Source organism: Mustela nivalis, assembly GCF_964662115.1.
Source record: "Mustela nivalis genome assembly, chromosome: X".
In the NCBI taxonomy this organism is placed as follows: domain Eukaryota; kingdom Metazoa; phylum Chordata; class Mammalia; order Carnivora; family Mustelidae; genus Mustela; species Mustela nivalis.
In genome coordinates this window covers 45795804-45819412 of record NC_139040.1, presented here as the reverse complement: position 1 = coordinate 45819412, position 23609 = coordinate 45795804, and the positions used below count along the sequence as shown (strand labels likewise).

Genomic DNA, 23609 nt, shown 5'->3' with positions numbered 1-23609 from the left:
CAAGCCCTACATCAGGCTCCCTGGTCCGAGGGAAGCCTGCTTCTCTCTCTCCCACTCCCCCTACTTGTGTTCCCTCTCTTGCTGTGTGTCTCTCCATCAAATAAATAAATAAAATCTTTTTAAAAAAAGAGGTAGAGGACCTATATTCAGAAAACCATAGAACACTTATTAAAGAAACTGAAGAAGACACAAAGAAATGGAAACATCCTATGCTCATGGATTGGAAGAAGAAATATTGGCAAAATGTCTATGCTAGGATGCCTGGGTGGCTCAGTCTTTAGGCACCTGCCTTGGGCACAGGTCGTGATCCCAGGGTCTTGGGATCAAGGCCTGCATTGGGCTCCCTGCTTGGCAGGAAGCCTGCTTCTCCCTCTCCCACTCCCCCTGCTTGTGTTCCCTCTTTCTCTGTGTCTCTCTCTGTCAAATAAGTAAATAAAATCTTTAAAAAAAAAACAAAATAAAATGTCTATGCTACCTAGAGCAATCTACACATTCAGTGCAATCCCTATCAAAATATCATCAACTTTTTTCACAGAGCTGGAACAAATAATCCTAAAATTTGTATGGAACCAGAAAAGACCCCAAACAGCCAAAGGAATGTTGAAAAAGAAAACCAAAGCTAATGGCATCACAATTCTGGACTTCAAGCTGTATTACAAAGCTGCAATCCTCAAGACAGTATGGTACTGGGCCAAAAACAGATACATAGATCAATGGAACAGACTAGAGAACCCAGAAATGGACCCCCAAATATTAGTTGACTATGGTCAACTAATCTTCTACAAAGCAGGAAAGAATATCCAATTTTAAAAAGACAGCCTTGGGGTGCCTGGGTGGCTTAGTTGATTAAGCATCTGCCTTTGGCTCAGGTCATAATCTTGGGGTCCTGGAATTGAGAACCACATCAGGCTTCCTGCTTAGTAGAGTCTGCTTCTCCCTCTCCCTCTGACCCTCCCCCTTCCTTGTGCTCACACCCTCTCTCTCTCTCAAATGAATAAAATAAATAAAATAAAATAGTCTCTTCAACAAGTGATGTTGGGAAAACTAGACAGCCACATGCAAAAGAATGAAACTGGGCCACTTTCTTACACTGTACACAAAAATAAACTCAAAAGGGATGAAAGACCTAAATGTGAGAGAGGAATCCATCAAAATTCTAGAGGAGAACACAGGCAGCAACTTCTTTGACCTTGGCCTCAGCAACTTCTTGTTAGACGTGTCTCCAAAGGCAAGAGAAACAAAAGCAAAAATGAACTATTGGGACTTCACCAAGATAAAAAGCTTTTGCACACCTGAGGAAATAGTAAACAAAACTAAAAGGCAGCATACGGAATAGGAAAAGATATTTACAAATATCTTATCAGATAAAGGGCTAGTATCCATAATCTGTAAAGCACTTATCAAACTCAACACCCAAAAAAACCAAAAAAATCTAGTCAAGAAATGGGCAGAAGACATAAAGACATTTCTACAAAGAAGACATACAAATGGCCAACAGACACATGAAAAAGTGCTCAACATCACTCCAAATCACTCCAAATCACACACAAATCAAAATCACAATGAGATACCACCTCACACCAGTCCAAATGACTACAATTAACAAATCAGGAAACAACAGATGTTGGCAAGGATGCAGAGAAAGGGGAAAGTTCTTAAAATGTTGGTGGGAATGGAAAGTGGTGCAGCCACTCTGGAAAACAGTATGGAGGTTCATTAAAAGTTGAAAATAGAGCTACCCTATGACCTAGAAATTGCACTAGGTATTTACCCAAAGATAAAAATGTGGTGATCCAAAGGGGTACCTGCACCCCAATGTTTATAGCAGCAATGTTCTACAATAGCCAAACTATAGAAAGAGCTAAAATGTCCACTGACGATGAATGGATAAAGAAGATGTAGTGTGTGTATATGCACAATGGAATATTACTCAGCCATCAAAAAGAATGAAATCTTGACATATGGAATGACGTGGATGGAACTAGAAGGTATTATGCTAAGCAAAATAAGTCAATCAAAGAAAGACATATACCATATGATTTCACTCATATGTGGGATTTAAGAAACAAACAGATGAACATAGGAGAAGGAAAGAAAAATAAAGTTAAGGTGAAAATAGAGAGCAAGGTAAACCATATGAGATGCTTAAATCTAGGAAACAAATAGAGGGTTGCTGGAGGGGAGCTGGGTAGGGGAAAAGATAATTGGCATTAAGAAGGGCACTTGAAGTAATGAGCACTGGATGTAATATGCAACTGATGAAACATAAATTCCACCCCTGAAACTAATTAATACAGTATATGTTAATTAAATTGAACATATAAAGAATTTAAATCAAGAATTTAATAAAATTCTATTATTCTAATCTAATTCTAAATCAAGAATTTAATTAAAAAATAAAAATAAGGGGCGCCTGGGTGGCTCAGTGGGTTAAAGCCTCTGCCTTCGGCTCAGGTCATGATCCCAGGGTCCTGGGATCGAGTCCCATATCAGGCTCTCTGCTCAGCAGTAAGCCTGCTTCCTCCTCTCTCTCTGCCTGCCTCTCTGCTTACTTGTGATCTCTGTCTGTCAAATAAATAAAATCTTTAAAAATAAATAAATAAAAATTAAAAATAAAAAAGAGGGGAAAAAAGTGAGCTCAGGAGGGCCTGGGTGGCTCACTCTTGGTTTTGGCTCAGGTCATGATCTCATGAGTCATGGGATCAGGCCCTGCATCAGGCTCTGCACTCAGTGGGGAAACTGCTTAAAGAATTCTGTCCCTCTACCCCTCCTCCTACTCACATATGCTCTTGCTCACACTCTCTCTCTCTCAAATAAATAGATAAATCTTTTTTATTTTTTTAAAAAGTAAATTCATGTTTGAGGCATGTGTTTTCAATGGTAAGGAAAATACCCAAATGGAAACATCTAACAAGTAGAGAAGCAATACTACGAGTCATGAAAGAAGTTGGGGTTAGGGATTTGATTGAGTGTCTGTAAGTACAAGTTGTAAGATTTTTTTTTAAGAGCTTTCAGGGGCACCTGGGTGGCTCAGTTGGTTAAGCGTCTGTCTTCGGCTCAGGTCATAATCCCAGAGTCCTGGGATCAAGCCCCACATCGGGCTTCCTGCTCTGTGGGAGCCTGCTTCTCCCTCTCCTTGCCACACCCCCTGCTTGTACTATTTCTCTGTGTCACATAAATAAAATCTTTTTTAAAAAATTTATAAATAAATAAATGCAAGCTTTCAGTAAAAAGAGCAAAAGACCAATGACTACACCTGGGAAAAAGGCAGTATCAGGAGAACAAGAGATGCTTGTGACCCAGGAGAATGTGGAGCTTAGAGGCCAAGGAAGATGGCTTTAGGTAAGGCCCTGACATATCCAGTAAGTCCGAGGCCAAAGAAGGGAAATAAGGCAGTACTAAGTGGCAGACAGGAGGACCAAATGAAGGTCTGAGATCTTAGGCAGGTAGACCCTAGAGTCAGGCAGACCTGAGTGGTTCCCTGACTCCATCACTTACTAGTTAAGTGGGCTTTTGCAAGTCAATTATTCCCCATGGCTTTCCTTTTTTTTAATCTGTAAAATCAAGATAATAGTAGTACCTACCCCATATAGTGGTTGTAAGAGTTAAATAAAGGAAAATTAATAAAAAGTACTCAGCAGATTAAAAACAGATGATGAACAAAATACATACATACATACAAATGATGTTTGGTAAGCTCTGAGCATAGCACCCAGTACCTAGCAAAAACTCAGTTAACTGTCATGATGCTTAAAGACAGTAGACGACTGGGTGGTGGTGGCAATACTGATGGGGGGGAGGACAATGAGGAGTAACTATAAGACAAAAGCTGCAAGAACTAGAACAGGTGAGGGCCACACTTTGGAAGGAGGAAGGGATCCCTTTGCCTCCAACACAGGAGTCAGTGTTGTTGCCTTTTTACTTTATGGTGCCTGATCATGGCTGTGTAACTTGTTTGGGTACCAAGGCATGTGAATGGACTTGGCTGGACACCTTAATGATGAGCTATGAAATTACCTTTTTGCCCTTGTCCTCTACATTGGATTATATTCCAATGTTAAGTCATACCTTAATTCAGAACACACACACACACACACACACACACTATCCCCGATGTATGTAACAGATTTATTGACAGAAATTCCCCCATGGCTTCCTCTTATTACTGTGAAATTCGTATGCTATGTCTACCAGGTACTTAAAGGATACTGACATGGGTGCTATAATATTTAGCCCATATGCCATTGTGTGTGTTTACCAAACACTAAAGAAAGTAACTGTCACAACATGGAGGCATTTGCAGGGTGCAGGGGGGGGACTTCACAAATTTCTAACAAAACAGATTTAAGCTGCTCAAAGTTGAGGTGTTCATAGATAGTACCCAGGAAAAGGCAAGTTACTAAGAAAATAGGCTTTAGGCGCGCCTGGGTGGCTCAGTCATTAAGCATCTGCCTTCAGCTGAGATCATCATCCCAGGGTCCTGTGATCCAGCTCCCCCCACTGGGTGCCCTCCTCAGAGGAAGGCCTGCTTCTCCCTCTTCCACTCCCCCTGCTTGTGTTCTCTCTCTCGCTGTGTCTCTCTCTGTCAAATAAATAAATAAAATCTTAAAAAAAAAAAAAAAGAAAATGGGCTTTGGAGCTGTATTCTAATCTCAGCTCTGTTGCTCACTAGCTATGTGACTTTCCAGCAAGTTACTTAAGCATTATGAATGTCAGTGCCATCATCTATCAAAATAGGATGAGAACCAGGGTGCCTGGGTGGCTCAGTGGGTTAAAGCCTCTGCCTTCAGCTCAGGTCATGATTTCAGGGTCCTGGGATCAAGCCCCGCCTCGGGCTCTCTGCTAAGCGGGACGCCTGTTTCTCCCTCTCTCTCTCTCTGCCTGCCTCTCTGCCTACTTGTGATCTTTGTCTGTCAAATAAATAAATAAAATCTTTAAAAGAAACAAAAAAAATAGGACGAGTACCACTTACCTTTCAGGGGTTGTGCTAAAATTAAACGAGCTCGGACACCTGCTGGCTCAGTCCCTTATGCATCTGCCTTTGGCTCAGGTCATGATCTCAGGATCCTGGGATCCAGCTCCCCTCACTGGGCTCCCTCCTCAGAGGAAGGCCTGCTTCTCCCTCTTCCACTCCCCCTGCTTGTGTTCTCTCTCTCGCTGTGTCTCTCTCTGTCAAATAAATCTTAAAAAAAAAAAGAATTAAAAATAATAATAAATTAAATTTTAAAAAAGAATTAAACGAGCTCATATATACAAAGTGCTCAGGACAGCGCCTAACAGCAGGAATTTGATATGTGTCATTATCTCTCCTTAGGCTCTGATTCAAAGCACATCACTTGACTTCTTTATGCCTCCATGTGTCTGACCTACAAAACTGGCGAGATGTAATAAAGCATGTGAGTGCTGCTAGGATAAGTAAAATATGCGGGAAACTTATAAAACAAAACACAAACAAAACAACTTTCATAACATTCTGCTTTAGTGCCTGCTGGAGTGTGGTGGACTTAAGGCCTGCCCTGGACCACCTATTAATACCATCAAAAGTGTGTGATCTGTGACAAACATTTTTCTAAAGTGAGACAAAAATATGTATTTGATATGAGGAAAAACAAAAACTGGAGAGAGGAAATGAGTGAAGAGGTAGGAGACAAAAAAGAAGGACTGGGCAGAGTAGAGGCAGACTGAAGGTGTGCTGCAGGCCCATTTAGGGGTTGGCAGAGGAGGGACAGGGGAGCTGAGGACTGAAGACAGCTATCTGTACCCCACAACCTTCAGACTTATTTTGAGTGTGTGGAGTCCTCTCACTGGTGAATGCCACCATGACTGTGCTCCACTTGCCCTATATCCCAGCAGAGGGGTCTTGTGCATCTATGTTTCTTCCTCCAAATTATCAGATATGGTCTAAAATAGGATCCTACTATTGCCAACAAGTCACGGCTCCTGGTAAAGACCTTTTTACCATATTTAGTAATTTCTGTAGTGAAATATATTTTTCAAGGCAGCATAATAATACCAGTCAAAGTGAATTATGTTTCTTTGTTTCTTGATATCAGAGGGGGCATTTGCCCACAGAAAAGTCTGGTTTCATTTCAGAGATTTTCCTATCAAAAAAAAAAAAAATGCCCACCAAGAGGCCCAACACCCTCTTTTAGGTGCAAAGCCTCTGTGTGTCTACAGTTCTGCCCGAATAAACTTCTTGGGAAAACCAGAAAAAAAAAAATGCTAGGGTTAAAAAAAACTGTGTGACATCTACTCAGTTTCTCCTATAGGAATTAATCGGAAAGGGACTCTGGGTCCAGAGTTGCCAGATTAGGAATGTAGACTAAGTCTCTAGGGTTGGAATAGCTAACCTGCCTGAAATGCTCAGAGAGGTTCCAATCCGAGACTATGTGGTAGGTCCTGATGTGTGTGAGGCCAAGGAGCTTCTTGGACCAAAATGTTTACACACAGACCAGGGTCCTGCTTACATTCTCTGTTCATCCTTCCTTCAGCTGGCCTGGCCCCCGACAAGGTTCTCGGCAAAATGAGACGGACATAGGGGTGTATTGCAGAGTCCTCACCGCATTGCACGTTCAATCAGGTCCTTCCCCCACCAGACCCCTTCACCAGCCCCTCCATCCCCCTCTTCTTCGGGGAAATCCTACCCACCATGTCTGCAGGAAAGACTATCACTGAATTTGGGCCAAGAGAGGGCTGAGGTCACATCACAGGCGGACGCCAGGCTGGCCGCAACCTTGGACAGCTAGCGTTCTGTCCCGTCCGTTCCCACCTCCTCCGGCTTCAATTCTCCGCCCCGCGGGCAATTGGGTTCACTAAACAGTTTTCTCTACCGTAAGGGTTCCATCGGGCTTTCTGAGCTCTTCACGTACCCCCCCCCCCCATACCTTTGCAACCAATAAGTCCTCTTAACAAACCTGAGGCGGCACACGAAAAAGCCAGCGGGCGGCCTGGATCGCTGCCGCTGGGGAGAGTCACTTCCTGGTGCGGCACCGCGGCTCGACTCCCGACGCACACGCAGCCAGACCCGGGCAGGCGCAACAGGACGCGGGGCTCCTCCCAGGCGCGGGTCAGCCTGCCCTGCCAGGGCAGCTAGTTTCGGGGAGCCCTCCTGCCTACTTTAACGTGGCCCTTCTCTAGAGACCTTTTCAAAATCACCCAACGCCCTGTTGCCCCCTCACCCCCCAATGCCCCCGCACCAAGGTTTCTCCCCAAGGTGCCCTCTCCTCCCCTCCCAGCGACCCCGCCCACCGCCTGCTCTTCTCCCCGTCCCATTGGTGGATCTGGATAAGCCTAAAAAAAAAAAAAAATCACAAAGAAATTTGAACTACAGTGTCAATAGTGGTGCCTATCTCAGGGTGCTCGCGATTTAACTCAACCAAAATTATGGGCTCAGATCCATGATGGATTGGTTGGAAGATTGGGAGATGAAGGGTAGGGCGGTTTCTTCAAATCGCAACTTTTTTTTGAGTTGGCCTTCCTTGGGGCCCTAGGGACTTTCCAGCATTCGTTCTCCCTCTATATTTTACATTGCTTCAGCAAAGTGTTACGTTCTTATGACAAGGTAAACCTGGTTTCTTAAGTGGATCCCACGCGGGACTACTAAATCCTCAGGGCAAGAATTGCTTTTCAAGGGACACCTGGGTGGCTCAGTGGGTTAAGCCTCTGCCTTCGGCTCAGGTCATGATCCCAGGGTCCTGGGATCGAGCCCCACATCGGGCTTTCTGCTCTGCAGGGAGCCTGCTTCCTCCTCTCTCTCTGCCTGCCTCTCTGCCTACTTGTGATCTCTGTCAGATAAATAAAGAAAAAATCTTAAAAAAAAAAAAGAATTTCTTTTCAACTTCAAAAGACAGAGGAGACTACCTACTGATGTGGAGAACAAAGGCAGAAGGAAATGCAGATAAAATTAAATATCCTTATAACCCGAAGCCCAATGACAAATACTTGAGGCAGGAGGAGTATAACCTTAATCCAGGAAGCTTCCAACTGTCTTAAAGTAAATGCCTTGCTAGAGGTGAAAACAACCTCAGTTTGACACTACCGAGGTCTCCAGGACCCTGTCAATCTTTGTTAGCATATGAAAATCCTTTTAGAATTTCCCTTATCTTTACCTCCCCCAACTCCAAAGTATATAATCTGTCCTCCTCATAACCCCCCCCCCCCAACAGCAGCTATTTCTGCTGGCGGGTCCAGTCCCATTCTTTAGTAAAACAACCTTTATGCATCAAAGATGTCTCAAGAATTGTCTCTTGGCCATCGGCTCTGGACCCCACCAACACAGCACTACTCCAAAAATACATCAGATACCAATAATTCATTTACCAGCTCCTGGACTACATTCAGTGATTCCTCTAATTTTTAGAGGGATCGGGAGCCCAGCCAAATGAGTAAGAGAATGTTGAAATATACACACATGCATGTGCTGTAAAAAAAAATGTTTTTAATAAAATTAAAATTTACAGCAAAGTAAGTCCACATTTAATGACACTTAATTTTTATTTTTAATAGTAATTAGACTTTAGTGGAAAGCACTTTATAGCTAAAATTTCAGTTATTTATTCAAAGCATAATATGCCTGTTATGTGCAAGGCAATGCATTAGCCCTAGTGAGTGCAGCAGTAGGTTACACATGGCCAAGTGCCTCAAATAACAGCAAACATTAAGTCAGCCAGACCAAAGTTCAAAGTTTGACCTGCCAGATAGAAGGTGTGTGAACTTGGCAATTTAATTGCTCAATGCCTCAGCTTCCCCATCTGAAAAAAATGTCCATAGTAATTGCACCTATCTCACAGGGTTGTGATAGAGTAAATAGGTTAATAAAGTACTTAGAACGGAGTAAGCACACACTCATTAAGTGTTAGCTATTACCAGCCAAAAATAATTTTATATATTGTATAAGTATACACACTTGCACACTCATACATATATACCCTTTAAAAAAAAGAGAGACAGAGATCTTTTACTCCCCATTCCAAAGGCTTGAGCAGGTAAAGGCTTGACTCAATTTACGGCCTTTCCTTTTTGTTGTTGTTGTTTTAAGATTCTTTTTTATTTTTTTCACAGAGAGAGGCACAGCAAGAGAGGGAACACAAGCAGGGGGAGTGAGGGAGGGAGAACAGGCTTCCCGTGGAGCAGGGAGCTCAATGTGGGGCTGATCTAGGACTGTGACCTAAGCCAAAGGAAGATGCCTAATGACTGAGTCACCCAGGTACCCCCAATTTATGGCCTTTCCTAAACACTCTAACAGTTCTTAAGTACTATTTTAACTCAAACCATTGCTTCATATTTCTAGGCTTGCACATTGCTATCAAGTGAGACCAGGCTGGAGAATGCACCTTTGGTTCTCTTCTCCCTTTCTCTCCTCTTAGACCCCTTTTATGCAGATAGACAGCTTTATTCCTTTCTCCACCTCTTCTTTCCTTTTCTTTTCCTTCCCACATCCTCTGCTCCATTATCATTTCTCATCTTGGCATTCATTATTGTGCCTAGTACTGAGCCAGGTGCCCTAATAGAAGCTCCGTGAATATTTGATGCATTGAATTGAATCCTTCCCTTGTCTATTTGAAAGGGAAGGGCATCCTCCACCTGTTCTGAGCATCCAAGTGAACTCCTTTAAAGCAAGTCTGTCATTTGAGAAGGCAGAGAACCCTGAGGGGTAAAGAGAGAAAAGAAATTAAGGAAGCTATAATGTAATTATTTAGCCATTAACCCTTTTATATTTATTTAATCTAATAAAGCATGTTCTTCTATAAAAGAAAAATCATCACATTTGTAAGAGGGAAAAGAAATATCCCATATTAAAGAAAAGGTTAGACTCTTCAACTGGAAAAGTCAATAAATGGACATGTCATAGGTGACAAGCAATATTGTTTAATTAAATAAGAGTTGAAGCCTAGATAACCTTTGCTTATCTGGATTATCAGCAAACCAAATCACAACAACGTGAAGTTTCTGAAAATTTGTCATTCTTGTTTTGATCTAGAGGAGATTTCAGAGAGGCTACCGCATAAGCTTTCAGAAATAACATGTATTAAAATCACTTCCATTAACCACATTTCTTCAGGTGTGACCGCCTTAGAGGCTGAGAGGAATAGATGCACAGGCCACGCCCTCTAAATTACGTGACCCCATGGGAAGACTCAAAAGGGAAGAATACAATTCTAGCAAATAGGGAATCTTCCCGGTAGTGAGGGAAGGAAAAGAATGTGAGGATTGAGAATAATGCTTAAGATTTGAATAACCCGAGAAGAGGTAGAAGCTGCAGCAGGAAAACAAGAATGAGCAATTTGTGTTCAAGGCCCAGGAGGAGGCAGGTCAGGCTAGATGGGAGGGTTGTGCTGAAGTCCTTAGCGTTCTAGAAGGCCGATGAGGTCACTAGGTCAGGAAGGATAATCCTGGAGTGCTGGATGAGAGGTTTGAATTAGTTTTTTTAATAATAGGCAGCTAATGAAGAGTTTTTCAGGAGATGTTTCTGGAACAGAACTCTAGATGCTGTGTGTAGGATAGATTTTAAGGTGTATTGTCTTGGAAGCTGAGGGAGACTGCTGCAGTCATCCAGATGGGAGGCATATAAGTCTCTCTCTGTACCAAGGCAGGTTACACTGCGTTCTATTTTTTTTTTAAGATTGCATTTATTTATTTGACACAGAGAGAGAGAGACATCTAGAGAGGGAATTCAAGCAGGGGGAGTGGGAGAGAGAGAGCAGACTCCCCGCTGAGCAGGGACAACCCCCTCCCATAGGACTCCATCCCAGGACTCAGGTTATAGCGGAAGGCAAATGCTTAACGACTGAGCCACCCAGGCGCTCCTACACTGCGTTCTGTAAGAATTTCTCAAAATGTGTGGGGCACCTGGGTGGCTCAGTCCGCTATACATCTGCCTACCGCTCTGATCTGAGTCCCGGGTTGGAATCCTATTGGGGGGAGGGGGAGGGGGAAATCCCTGCTCAGCGGGGAGTCTGCTTCTCCCTCTCCCTCTGATCCTCCACCATGCTCATGCGCGCTCACTTTCTCTCTCTCTCTCTCTCTCTCTCAAATACATAAATAAAATCTTAAAAAAAAAAGAATTTCACAAAATGTGGACAAGGGCTCATCTACAATGTAATTAGCTGGGGTGACTGTAACAAGTACTCGTTCATGAGCCCCACCCTGTAACTACAAAATCTCAGGGGGATAGAACTCAGAAATATTTGGGTTTTTTATTTATTTATTTATTTATTTATTTGTCGGAGAGAGAAAGCGAGCACAAGCAGGTGGAGAGGCACACAGAGGGAGAAGCAGGCTCCCTGCTGAGCAAGGAGCCCCATGTGTGAGTCCCAGAACCCCGGGATCATGTCTCAAGCCCAAGGCAGACTCTTAACGGACTGAGACACCCAAGGCACCCCATATTTGAGTTTTTAACAAGCACTGATAGTGATGTTTATCAAATTTTGAGACTTACCTTCACGCATCAACTGAAATACTAGATGATTAGTCAAAAGTTCAAAAAACTCAAATTATGAAAGCCCTAAAATAGAATATAGATAATTATGCATCTGAAACCTGGACATAGGAGGACTTTCTAAACTGAAAACCAGTAGGGAAAAAAAAAAACACCAAGTAGGTAGAGTTTACTACATAAACCCTAAGAATTTCTATATGACAAAGATATAATGAACAAATTAAAAAATATATACAACAGACAGAAAAAGATATGCAAGTATGGCAAAGGATCATTATCTTTATTGTATAAAGAGCTTATATAAATGGATAAGAAAAACATAGTGACCCTAACAAAGACCCTGGCAAAGGTTTGAGGAGATAATTCATTCACAGGAAGAGAAACATAATTGTTCTACCTCACTAGTAATGACAAAACATGCAAAGTATATAGATGAGCAAAGATTTGAAAAGATCTGTTATTCCTCGAAGTAGACCATGGACAGTGAGGCAGATGCTCTTGCGCACTGCTGGCTGGATTATAAATTGATATAAAATTCCTGGAAAGCAATTAGAAACAAGAATCTTTTTTTAAAGACAGTCTCTTCAATAAATGGTGCTGGGAAAACTGGACAGCTATATGTAGAAGAATGAAAGTTGACCATTCTCTTACACCATACACAAAGATAAACTCAAAATGGATAAAAGACCTCAACGTGAGACAGGAATCCATCAGAATCCTACAGGAGAACATAGGCAGTAATCTCTTTGATATCAGCCACAGCAACTTCTTTCAAGATATGTCTCCAAAGGCAAAGGAAACAAAAGCAAAAATAAACTTCTGGGACTTCATCAAAATCAAAAGCTTCTGCACAGCAAAGGAAACAGTCAAAAAAACAAAGAGGCAACCCACAGAATGGGAGAAGATATTTGCAAATGACAGTACAGACAAAAGGTTGATATCCACGATCTATAATGAACTCCTCAAATTCAACACACACAATACAGGCAATCATATCAAAAAATGGGCAGAAGATATGAACAGACACTTCTCCAATGAAGACATACAAATGGCTATCAGACACATGAAAAAATGTTCATCATCACTAGGCATCAGGGAGATTCAAATTAAAACCACATTGAGATATCACCTTACACCAGTTAGAATGGCCAAAATTAACAAGACAGGAAACAACATGTGTTGGAGAGGATGTGGAGAAAGGGGAACCCTCTTACACTGTTGGTGGGAATGCAAGTTGGTGCAGCCACTTTGGAGAACAGTGTGGAGATTCCTCAAGAAATAAAAAATAGAACTTCCCTATGACCCTGCAATTGCACTCCTGGGTATTTACCCCAAAGGTACAGATGTCATGAAAAGAAGGGCCATCTGTACACCAATGTTTATAGCAGCAATGGCCACGGTCGCCAAACTGTGGAAAGAACCAAGATGCCCTTCAAAGGACAAATGGATAAGGAAGATGTGGTCCATATACACTATGGAGTATTATGCCTCCATCAGAAAGGATGAATACCCAACTTTTGTAGCAACATGGACAGGACTGGAAGAGATTATGCTGAATGAAATAAGTCAAGCAGAGAGAGTCAATTATCTAATGGTTTCACTTATTTGTGGAGCATAACAAAAAACATGGAGGACATGGAGAGTTAGAGAGGAGAAGGGAGTTGGGGTACATTGGAAGGGGAGGTGAATCATGAGAGACTATGGACTCTGAAAAACAATCTGAAGGGTGCTCGCTTTGGCAGCACATATACTAAAATTGAAAAACAATCTGAAGGGTTTGAAGTTGGGGGGGTGGGAGGTTGGGGTACCAGGTGGTGGGTATTAGAGAGGGCACAAATTGCATGGAGCACTGGGTGTGGTGAAAAAATAATGAATGGCCCCTGGGTGGCTCAGTGGGTTAAGCCACTGCCTTCGCTGCCTTCGGCTCAGGTCATGATCTCAGGGTCCTAGGATCACGCCCCGCCTCGGGCTCTCTGCTGGGCAGGGAACCTGCTTCCCCCTCTCTCTCTGCCTGCCTCTCTGCCTACTTGTGATCTCTCTCTGTCAAATAAATAATTTAAATCTTAAAAAAAAAAAGAAAGAAAAAATAATGAATACTGTTATGCTGAAAATAAATTAATTAATTGAAAAAAGAATCTTTTTTTAAAGATTTATTTATTTATTTGATACAGAGAGAAAGATCACAAGTAGGCAGAGAGGTGGGGGGAGGGGGCATTCCTGCAAAGGCTTCCTTCCCAGGCTCCCTGCTAAGCAAAGCATCCGGTGCAGGGCTCCATCCCAGGACCCTGAGACCAGGGCCCAAGCCCAAGGCAGAGGCTTAACCCACTGAGCCACTCAGGCACCCCAGAATCAAGAATCTTTTAAATTACCACACTATTTGCCCCCGAAATTTCATCTCTGGAGTTTATTCTAAGGAGATAGAGATGTGAACAAAGATATGCCTAAAGGGTCTCACAGTTAAAAATTTAAAAAGCATCAGGGCATCTGGGTGGCTCAGTCAGTTAAGTGATTAAGCATCTGCCTTCTACTCAGATCATGATCCTAGGATCCTGGGATGGAGCCCTGGGTCAGGGTCCCTGCTGGGCAGGTAGCCTGCTTCTTCCTCTCCTCTCCACTTGTGCTCTCTCTCTCTATCTCTGTCTCTCTCTCAAATAAGTAAAATAAAATAAAATAAACAAAAAAGCATCTTTAAGGTCCAACATTAGAAAACAGGGAATGATTACCTAAAATATGGTCTATCCATAGACAATTCCAGAGATACTAAAAATGACACCCATGGTATGGTGTTAGAAGTCAGAATGGCATTACCTCTAGGGTGTGGAGAGTAGCTGGCAGGGGGAATAAAGGGTATTCTGAGGTGCTGATAATATTCTATTTCCTCATCTGGGTGCTGGTTATAGAGGTGTGTTCACTTTGCAAAAAATGATCAGTCTATACTCTTGATATGTGTACTTTTCTGTATGTGTGTTACACTTCAGGAAGAATTTAACTTAAAATTGTGTCTTTGAAAAGTTTGTAATGACATCAAAATATGTGTAGAAGGCAACCTTAAATGAAAAAAACAGGATAAAGAATTACCCGTTCAGTACGATTCTATATGTATAAAGCAAAAAATGCATTGGAAGGCAATACACCAACTATTTATAATTGTTGCCTAGGAATGAATCATTTGTCAGTTTCCTTTTCATTTCTGTACTTTTCAAATTTTGTTTTACAATAGACAGGCATTACATTGATAATAAAAAAAAAAGAGTAAAATATCAGAGAAAAAAGCAAATGGATGCATCTTGGTAAATCCCCCATAGTCCAGACTATGAAACTGAGAACCAGATTTTATCAGTTCCTATGAAAGTGATTTAGACTTTGAAGGACTAACATACACAAAGCAGATTTGTAGGATACTGGCTTACAAGCCAGTTTCTAGTGACTGAAATATTCATATCTCCTATCTAGGGTTATAACTATCAACTATATGTACTGGAGAAACCAAACTAGCAATCAGAAGGTCACTTGCAATTTAAACAGACAGAGATGAATGGTTTTGAGAGAGGTCTTCGGGTTAATTGTAACATGCTTTCCAGACTGGTGTTCCTGTTAGTTGAACAGTGTTGGATAAACGCTGACTCTCCACTGTTCTTTTTTCCATCACATCTAACTACTTACCAGAATTTTCTGTCATTACAATATTACCTGCCTCCTATCCTCATGTCACAGTTGCCAAGGTAACAGCTCATCTTACATGAATTACATTCTGGGTTGGTTGCTCCCAGGTGAGATATTGGGAAGCATCTTAATCTCATCTGCAGTATATCTACAAATTATATTTACAAGAAGTTGCTTCAGGGAAGAGTCACAGATGGTTAGTTTCATTCACTGTGAGCTTTTTAAAAAATATTTTTTTTCAATTGAAAAGTCTATCATTTCTATGTTTCTAATTTTTTCTAAACTGTATCTCTTAGGTTTGGAAATACATATTACTTTTGGGGCCCTTCAGTTCTCTGATAAACATCAAGGGTTTTTGAAGAGAGTACTTAGGAGAATGGCATTGGCACTTACAAAAATAGGGAAGTCAGAAAGGGAGTTTTTTGAGAGAGAGAGATGATAGTGGAACATTGAGTGAGGGTCCCGTGGGCTTGTAGAGAAAGAGTTAACGTAATAGGAAAGCTCTCATGTTGTATGTGGGAGGAATTACCCTGGAAACTGTCATCAAAACTACCTAGCTACCTTTATCTTCTGGTTTCTAAGGTAACAAAGATACTTACTACTTCACATTTATATGGCTGGTGCTGATGTTCATTTTCTCACTTAATAAGGTCCCAACCCTTTGCTTTTTATAATGTTGGAATTTGCAATTCAATATTAGTAGCATTCCAACACTGGCATCTCTTCCCTCAAAGCTAGATATAGAGAAATAACATGGGGACACCTCTCCCATGTCCTGATCCACATTGGAACATCACGAGTACATGAGCCTCGGCTTCATGCCTCAGACGCAACCCAAGGACACAAATTCTACAACAAACTAGGGGTTAGAGTTTCCATGCTCTCCAAATCACCATCTCTAGCAAATCTTCAATAATAATGACACTCATCTCTACTTTCTTTTTCTGATGCTATATGCCTATATTTCTTTCAAAAGCCACTATCAAGTTGAATGGAATGGTAGGACTAGTTTATTCTTAAGATACTCCCCTATACTTTTATGTTTAATGATTCTGCGACGAAAAGTACCTGAAATACTTTCTGTCCCGTCCCCACTGAGTTGTTTAAGAAACTTTGCTTGGCTTCTGATCTTTTATTAAGATCTTTTCCAAAGGAGTCTAATATGTTGGAAATAAAAGTGATTTTCCAGAACAGCCCTAATAATACTAATAATAATAATAATAAGTATTCAACATGTATTGAATCCTTATTCTGTGCCTCACTCTGTGCTTGGTGTTCTATGTGCATTATCCTATGTAGGTACCTATTTTACAGAAAAGAAAATTGTAGCTGTATTTTACAGATAAGGTAACTGACATTTAGTGAGGAAGAAACAACTTGCCCAAGGTCACACAGTAAATGGTACAACCAGAACTTGAATTCAGTTGTCTGCTGTCTGTGTCTCCACTTTTAATCTTTTAGCATTCATTGGTGGTTCTCAAATTTTAGTGTTCCTCCAAATTCCCTGGAAGAATTGATAGAACAGATTGCTGGGGCCCCTTTCCAGAGCTTCTGATTCAGTGGGTATAGGGTAGGGCCAGAGAATTTGCATTTTTAAAAAGATTTTATTTTATTTATTTGACAGCTATCACAAGTAAGCAGAGAGAGAGAGAGAGAGAGAGGAGGAAGCAGGCTCCCCGCTGAGCAGAGAGCCAGATGTGGGGATCCATCGATCCCAGGATCCTGGGACCATGACCCAAACCCAAGGCAGAGGCTTTAACCCACTGAGCCACCCAGGCACCCCAGAAAATTTTGCATTTCTAACAAGTTTCCTAGTGATGCTGTTGTTGCTAGAGCAGAGGACCTGTACTCTGCCCTCTATGGCCTTCCATCAAGGACAGGAAAGCCTCTAGCTATAAGGACAGGCAGAAATCTTGCTTGCTCCACATGGCTCAGTGCTCAAGGACCCTGGGGATGTTCTGAACTGCAGGTTCTATTCAGGGATCAGCCTCTCCAGGAAGACCAGACAAGAGATTCCACCACGGAGGAGAACTCAGTGTGGGGGCTGTGCTCACAGAACATAGGATTGCTGGAAATGGACACATCCTGGATTAGGCTCAGTTTTTTAAACTTGGTTCTGACAGCTGGTTGTCTTTTGGAAGTAACTCAAAGAGTTAAAATCGAAGAGCTGCATTTGCTGACTATAGCTACCTGTCAGTTGGGATTTTGATATAACTGACACATTCAGTCCAGTGCTGTACAGGGTCTCGATTAGCACTACTTGCGAAGCTGAGGAAAGAGCCATTACCGTGCAAGCTGTCCTCAGAGTTCGTTGTTCACACCTGCCTTATAAAGACCATATGTTGCCTACAGTAGACAGAGGCACTCACCCTACCATAACCTTGTTTCTCTTTTCACTTTTTGCTCTTTTCCCAGCACGTGCCTTGTGTTTCCCTGAGACACCACTGAGGTCGCTGAGTTTTGAGGCAACAGAGTCCAGGGTTCATTAGTGTGGTCCCACATAAGAATCAGCTGGAAAGCTTTTTAAAAATACCAGGGCTGGGGACCCTGCCCCCAGACCAATTAAATTAGAATCTCTGAAGATGCCTTAAAAAAGAAACTTCCAGGTAATTCTAAGGCCAGCTAAGTTTAAAAACTAATAATGGTCCAAAAAATAGGCTCTGCTGTTAGGCATACTCTATTTCTAGCTCTGCCACTCATGAGAAGATGACCTTGAGCAAATGGCCTAACCTCCTTGAGCCTCAATTTTCCCATCTATAAACATTGGCCCAATAACAGAACTCACTGGACAGAATTTCAGAGCATTCGGGGATCACTATACAAAAAAAACTTAGTATCTGTTGTCTAATGTCTCATGAGATTTACATATTAACATGAACTCTTCACCCGCTGTAGGCATGTGAGTTCATGACCCCTGGTATAGTCACTACCGAGAGTCCTCCACAGGTGGAGCAAAAACCTACAAATATGCAAATGATAGGATGTAAGGAATGGTATAGATCAAGAATAAAATTTCTTTCGGTGCCTGGTGGCTTGGTCGGTTGAGCATCTGACTCTTGGTTTCAACTCAAGTCATGATCTCAGGATTCTTAGGACTGAGCCCCACATGGGGCTCCATGCTCAGTGGGGAGTCTGTGGAAGATTCTCTCTCCCTCTCTCTCTAAAAATAAATAAATAAATATTTAAAAAGAGAATAGAATATCTCATTCCCTAAGAGACAACAAGGAGGGCCAACTCTCTCTAGGAACCAGGCATTGGATCTCAGTTCAGTTTCAAGTTCAAGTTTAAAAAAATCCAGTATTCTGGGGCACCTGTGGCTCAGTGGGTTAAGCCTCTGCCTTCGGCTCAGGTCATGATCTCAGGGTCCTGGGATTGAGCCCCGCATCGGACTCTCTGTTCAGCGGGGAGCCTGCTTCTCCCTCTCTCTCTCTCTCTGCCTGCCTCTCTGCCTACTTGTGATTTCACTCTCTCTCTGTCAAATAAATAAATAAAATCTTAAAAAAAAAAATCCAGTATTCTATTTTGCCTCCAGAGCCAAATGAAGATAAAGAATCATCTTAAACCAACAGCTTACATTATGATAAATGATAAAATAGGAGTTAGCATGATGTAGCCATTAATAAAATGGACTTTTTCAGACATACCCAGGTTTCAAACAGTAACATACCCAGCTCAGTAACATACAGACATGTGACTTTGAGCAAGTTACTTAGCCAAACAAAGCCCAGTAATGATAGTTCCTATTTTGGGGCGTTGCTATAGGGAATGAATGAGATAATGTATGTAAAGCACTTATAATGGCATTTGACACATGGTAACCCCTCAGTGAATGATAACTATTACTAAAAGCATTCTTACTAGGATTGAAGACAAAGCGAGGCTGCTGCCATTTTAAAGTGCTTAGAAATGTTCTAAGTGGGCACCTGGGTGGCTCAGTCATTAAGCGTCTGCCTTCAGCTCAGGTCCTGATCCCAGGGTCCTTGGATCTAGCCCTGCATCTGACTCTCTGCGCAGGAGGAAGACTGTTTCTCCCTCTCTCTCTGCCTGCTGTTCCCTCTGCTTGTGCCCTCTCTCTGACAAATAATACACACAATCTTAAAAAAAAATGTTCTGAGTAACCAGTACTATTCTCAGACCGGGGCAAGAGGGGCTTCTGCTCTGGCACCCATAATTTGGAGGGTCCCTCATATTACATACACATAAAAATAAATGTATTTAAAGACATGGGCATCTGTGTCACTCAGGATCCAGTGCTCAGTGTGGCAGAACACATAACCCTAACCCTCTGCTCTCATAATTAACATCGTTCAAATGCAAGGGCAGTACTTCATATTGCTTGCCCTGTGTACTAGAAACAAAGGGCCAATGCAGCCAAATGCCATGAAGGTTTGTGTTATGCTGCTGCTTATATCAGACACTGCTTTAGTGTGCAGGGAGAATTTGAGCAACAGAAGTGCTTAGTAAGAGAAAAGATAAATCAACTTGTCAAGCCCTTCCTCTCTCAATAGCAATAAATTCTTCCATAACAATGATTGTTTCCCAGTAGTAACAAGCATTGGCTTTCTGGCTTCTCTTTACTTTCCAAGTCATGGCTCCTTGAGATGTGGTAAGTGGGCCTCCATTTGTACTCTTGGCCCAGGCCAGGCAAATCTTAGAAGCTAGCCTGTAGCTAACACAGTCAGATGTGAAAAAGGAATGAGGTATAACTATTGGAAAGGAAACAAAAACCACCATTATTTGTAGCTGATGCATTTGTCGCTCCAGAGAGTACCCAAGGGAATCAGTTGAAACACTCAGATTTAACTCAGGAAAGAGAGTTCAGGAAAGAGTTCTGCAAAGTGGTGGAATGAATGGCAGTCAATAGTTTTCCTGTAAGACAGCAACAACCGGTCAGAAGATATAATGGAGGAAAAAAATCCATTTGTGATGATGACGAAAAATAGTATAGAATCCCGAGAAATAGCTTTTTAAGACATTTTATTTATTTATTTGACAGAGAGAGAGTACAAGCAGGGGAGCAGGAGGGACAGGGAGAACAAGGCTTCCTGCTGAGCAGAGTCCAATGTGGGGCTAATTCCAGGACCCTGATTGATCCCAGGACCCTGAGATTATGACCAAGCCAAAAGCAGACGCCCAACTGACTGAGCCAGCCAGGTGCCCCTAGAAATAACTTTTTTAAAAAAGGCATATACTCTACACAAAGAAAACAAGGATATTTGTAGATCTCTGAGCAACTAGGATTTGAATAAATGGAAATTGATGCCATATTTCTGGATGGGAAAGCTAAATTTTGTAAGATGACAGCTTTTAAAAATTAATTATATGTTTAAGTCAATCCAGTCAAGATTCAAAGTTATTTTACAGCGATAAAGTGATTCTAAGTTAACCTAAAAGAATAAATAGAGAGAATAGCAAAGAAATTTTCAAAAAAAGAACAATGATGAGATACTTGGCTTACAAGATATTAAAATGTATACATAAGTTATAACACTTAAAACATTATTATCGGCACCTGGGTGGCTCAGTTGGTTAAGCCACTGTTTTGGGCTCAGATCCGGATCCCAGGGTTCTGGGATCGAGTCCCACATCGGGCTCCTTGCTTGCCAGGGAGCCTGCTTCTCTCTCTGCCTCTGCCTGCTTGTGCGTGCTCACGCTCTCTCAATCTGACAAATAAATAAATAAATAAAATCTTTAGAAACAAAACAAAAAAACACATTATTATATTGTCACAAGAATCAACAAACAAATCAATGGACTAGAAGCCTTCAGACAAACCAAGTAAAAAGGTAAGAACCCAATATACAATAAAGGAAGCATCACAAACCAACAAGAACAGAATTCATCAACATATGAAATGTGGAAAAAAAAGAAAGAAAGCATAAAACAGCTTTAAAAAGTGGAAGCAAATGTTAAATTTTGAGATGGGGAAGAATTTTCTAAACAAAAAAACAATGGAAAAGCCATAAAAGTATTGCTAAATTTGACTCCATTAAATTTATTGGCAAACATAAACTGGGAAAAATATTTATTTATTCATTTTTTAAAAGATTTTATTTATTTATTTGACAGACAGAGATCACAAGTAGGCAGAGAGGCTGGCAGAGAGAGGGGGGTAGGCAGGCTTCCTGCTGAACAGAGAGCCCTACTGGAGCTCGATTCCAAGGCCCTGGGATCATGACCTGAGCCTAAGGCAGAGACCTTAACCCACTGAGCCACCCATGCACCCTGGTATTTATTTATTCTTAAAAAATTTTTTTAAAGATTTTATTTATCTATTTGACAGAGAGAGAGAGAGAGAGAGACAGTAAGAGAGAAAACACAAGCAGAGGGAGTGGGAGAGGGAGAAGCAGACTCATCCCTGCTTCTCCTCATCAATGTGGGACTCCATCCCAGGACACTGGGATCATGACCTCAGCCAAAGTCAGATGCTTAACGACTGAACCACACAGGGCTCCTGGGAAAGATATTTAAAAGATAATCCATGTCAGTATGATATAAAGAGCTCTTATGAAGTGATTAAAAAACACCAACGCAGGGCACCTGGGTGGCTCAGTGGGTTAAAGCCTCTGCCTTTGGCTCAGGTCATGATCCCAGGGTTCTGGGATTGAGCCCTCATCAGACTCTCTGCTCAGTGGGGAGCCTGCTTCCCTTCCTCTCTGCCTGCCTCTCTGCCTACTTGTGCTCTGTATCTGTCAAATAAATAAATAAAATCTTTAAAAAAAACACCAATGCTCAAAATAAAAATGGAAATGGAATAAAAATGGAAAAGGACATAAACAGAAGGTATACATTTGACCAATGAATATATGAAAAAATGTTCTAATGCTAATAATCCACAAAAGACAAATTTTTATGAATGAAATTGGTAAGGATGAAAAACACTTAAGTCCTTAATGCAGATCAGATGTGGTGATGTGTACATACTTCTAAACTGCTGATGGGAAGGTAAATTTTGCTTTTGGAAAGCCCATTGGTAATATGTATCAAGACTCTTTTAAACATTCGTATCTTTAAATGATTTAAAGGAGTAGCAACAGTAAATGGAGGAACAGCAGAGGTTTAAGTTGAATACCCCAATAGGTGGTGGCCCTGCTCTGGATCTGGGGAGCTGCTTCACTCCTTGCTTCATTTTCTCATTCATAAAATGGAGGGAATTAATAGTACTAATCTCACAATATATGCAAGTCACTTAGCATAATGTCTGGCATCCTTTAGGTGATAGGTTAATGTTAGCCATATACTAAATATATACATATAAAAAAGAATATGCACATATAAAAAGATCATAATTTTGACCCATCCAACTTCTAGAAATTTATCCTAAGGAAAAATTCAAGAATTTAGACAAAGATTGATATATAAGGGTATGCACTGAAACTTCATTTGCAGAAACGAAAACCATGAAAACAATACCTACCAATAGGAGAATAGTCACATGAAATATATATAGTACATTCCAATGATGTTGAAGTATTATACAATCATTTCAGAAAGATTTTTTTAAAGATTTTATTTATTTTTGAGAGAGAGAGAGAGTGTGTGCATGCCTGTGTACACAAATGGGGGGTGGGGCAGAGTGAGAAGCTGACTCCCCACTGAGCAAGGTGGGAGCCCAATTGGATTTGATACTCCATCCCAGGACCCTGAGATCATGACCTGAGCTGAAGGCAGACACTTAACTGACTGAGCTACCCAGGTGCCCAGAAAGATAATGTTTATGAAGATGGTTTAATGATATGGAAAAATGCTAACAAGTGAAAAAAGAAAAGCAGAGTATAAAACTGACTCTATAGTAAGATCAAATTTTGAAAAACTAATTTGTATGTATTTTGTACATAGAGAATATTTAAGGAAAAGGTCAATTAGAATATTGACCAATCAGAATAACAATGTTCATTTCAGCATGTTGGGGTCAGGAATTATTTTCCCCTTCTATTTATTAGTAGTATTATTATTCAGTATTTTGTTCATTTTATGAGGAATATTATTATTCCCATTATCATGTAATTTGAAAGCAAAATGGTATATAATTCCTATAGTGCCTAATTCACTTGTATGTGCATTGTAGAACTCAGTAATTTATAGGTCGAATCATAACCACAAAGTCTGAAAATCTTTCACAATAAGATGTAAATGATTGCTAAACCTTCAAGTGTTACCACTTCTAGGGATAATATGTGTATTTAAATTTCTTCAGTTCCCCCTCCAAGGAAAATTTATCAGGATCTGGTGCACAAAAGACATTGTTTTAGGTATTATGGGATATAGAAAATTTGTTTCTACCTTTGAAATGCTTATAAGCTAAACTGTGGAACAGATTAGGAAGGCAAAAGACACAGAAGGGAACTACATCATTTTATGTTAGACACTGTGCTAGGCGACTTACTTATATCAAATTCTTACCACAAACTTTTGAGGTGGAATTTTCATAGACATTTTATAAATGTGGAAATGGAGGCTCAGAGAACTTAAGTGACAAGTTTACAGAGTTAGTGGCAGAGCTGGCATT

The 23609-nt window shown here is 41.1% G+C and overlaps 1 protein-coding gene across 9 annotated transcripts in view; it reads right to left on the bottom strand.

Annotated features, from left to right (window-relative positions):
* TRMT2B (tRNA methyltransferase 2 homolog B) overlaps positions 1-7253 on the bottom strand; it is a 53743-nt gene extending 46490 nt beyond the window's left edge. For 4 of the 9 annotated variants that reach the window (XM_082718503.1, XM_082718500.1, XM_082718504.1 and 1 more), the window contains exons 1-2: positions 6915-7223; positions 4966-5182 (exon numbers count right to left, since the gene is read on the bottom strand). The gene's annotated coding sequence lies outside the window, so the exon portion shown is untranslated. Of the gene's footprint in view, positions 1-4965; positions 5183-6914 lie in introns of all 9 variants that reach the window. The other 5 variants (XM_082718501.1, XM_082718505.1, XM_082718508.1 and 2 more) reach the window with 3 other exon arrangements.
* Positions 7254-23609: the final 16356 nt, after the last annotated feature.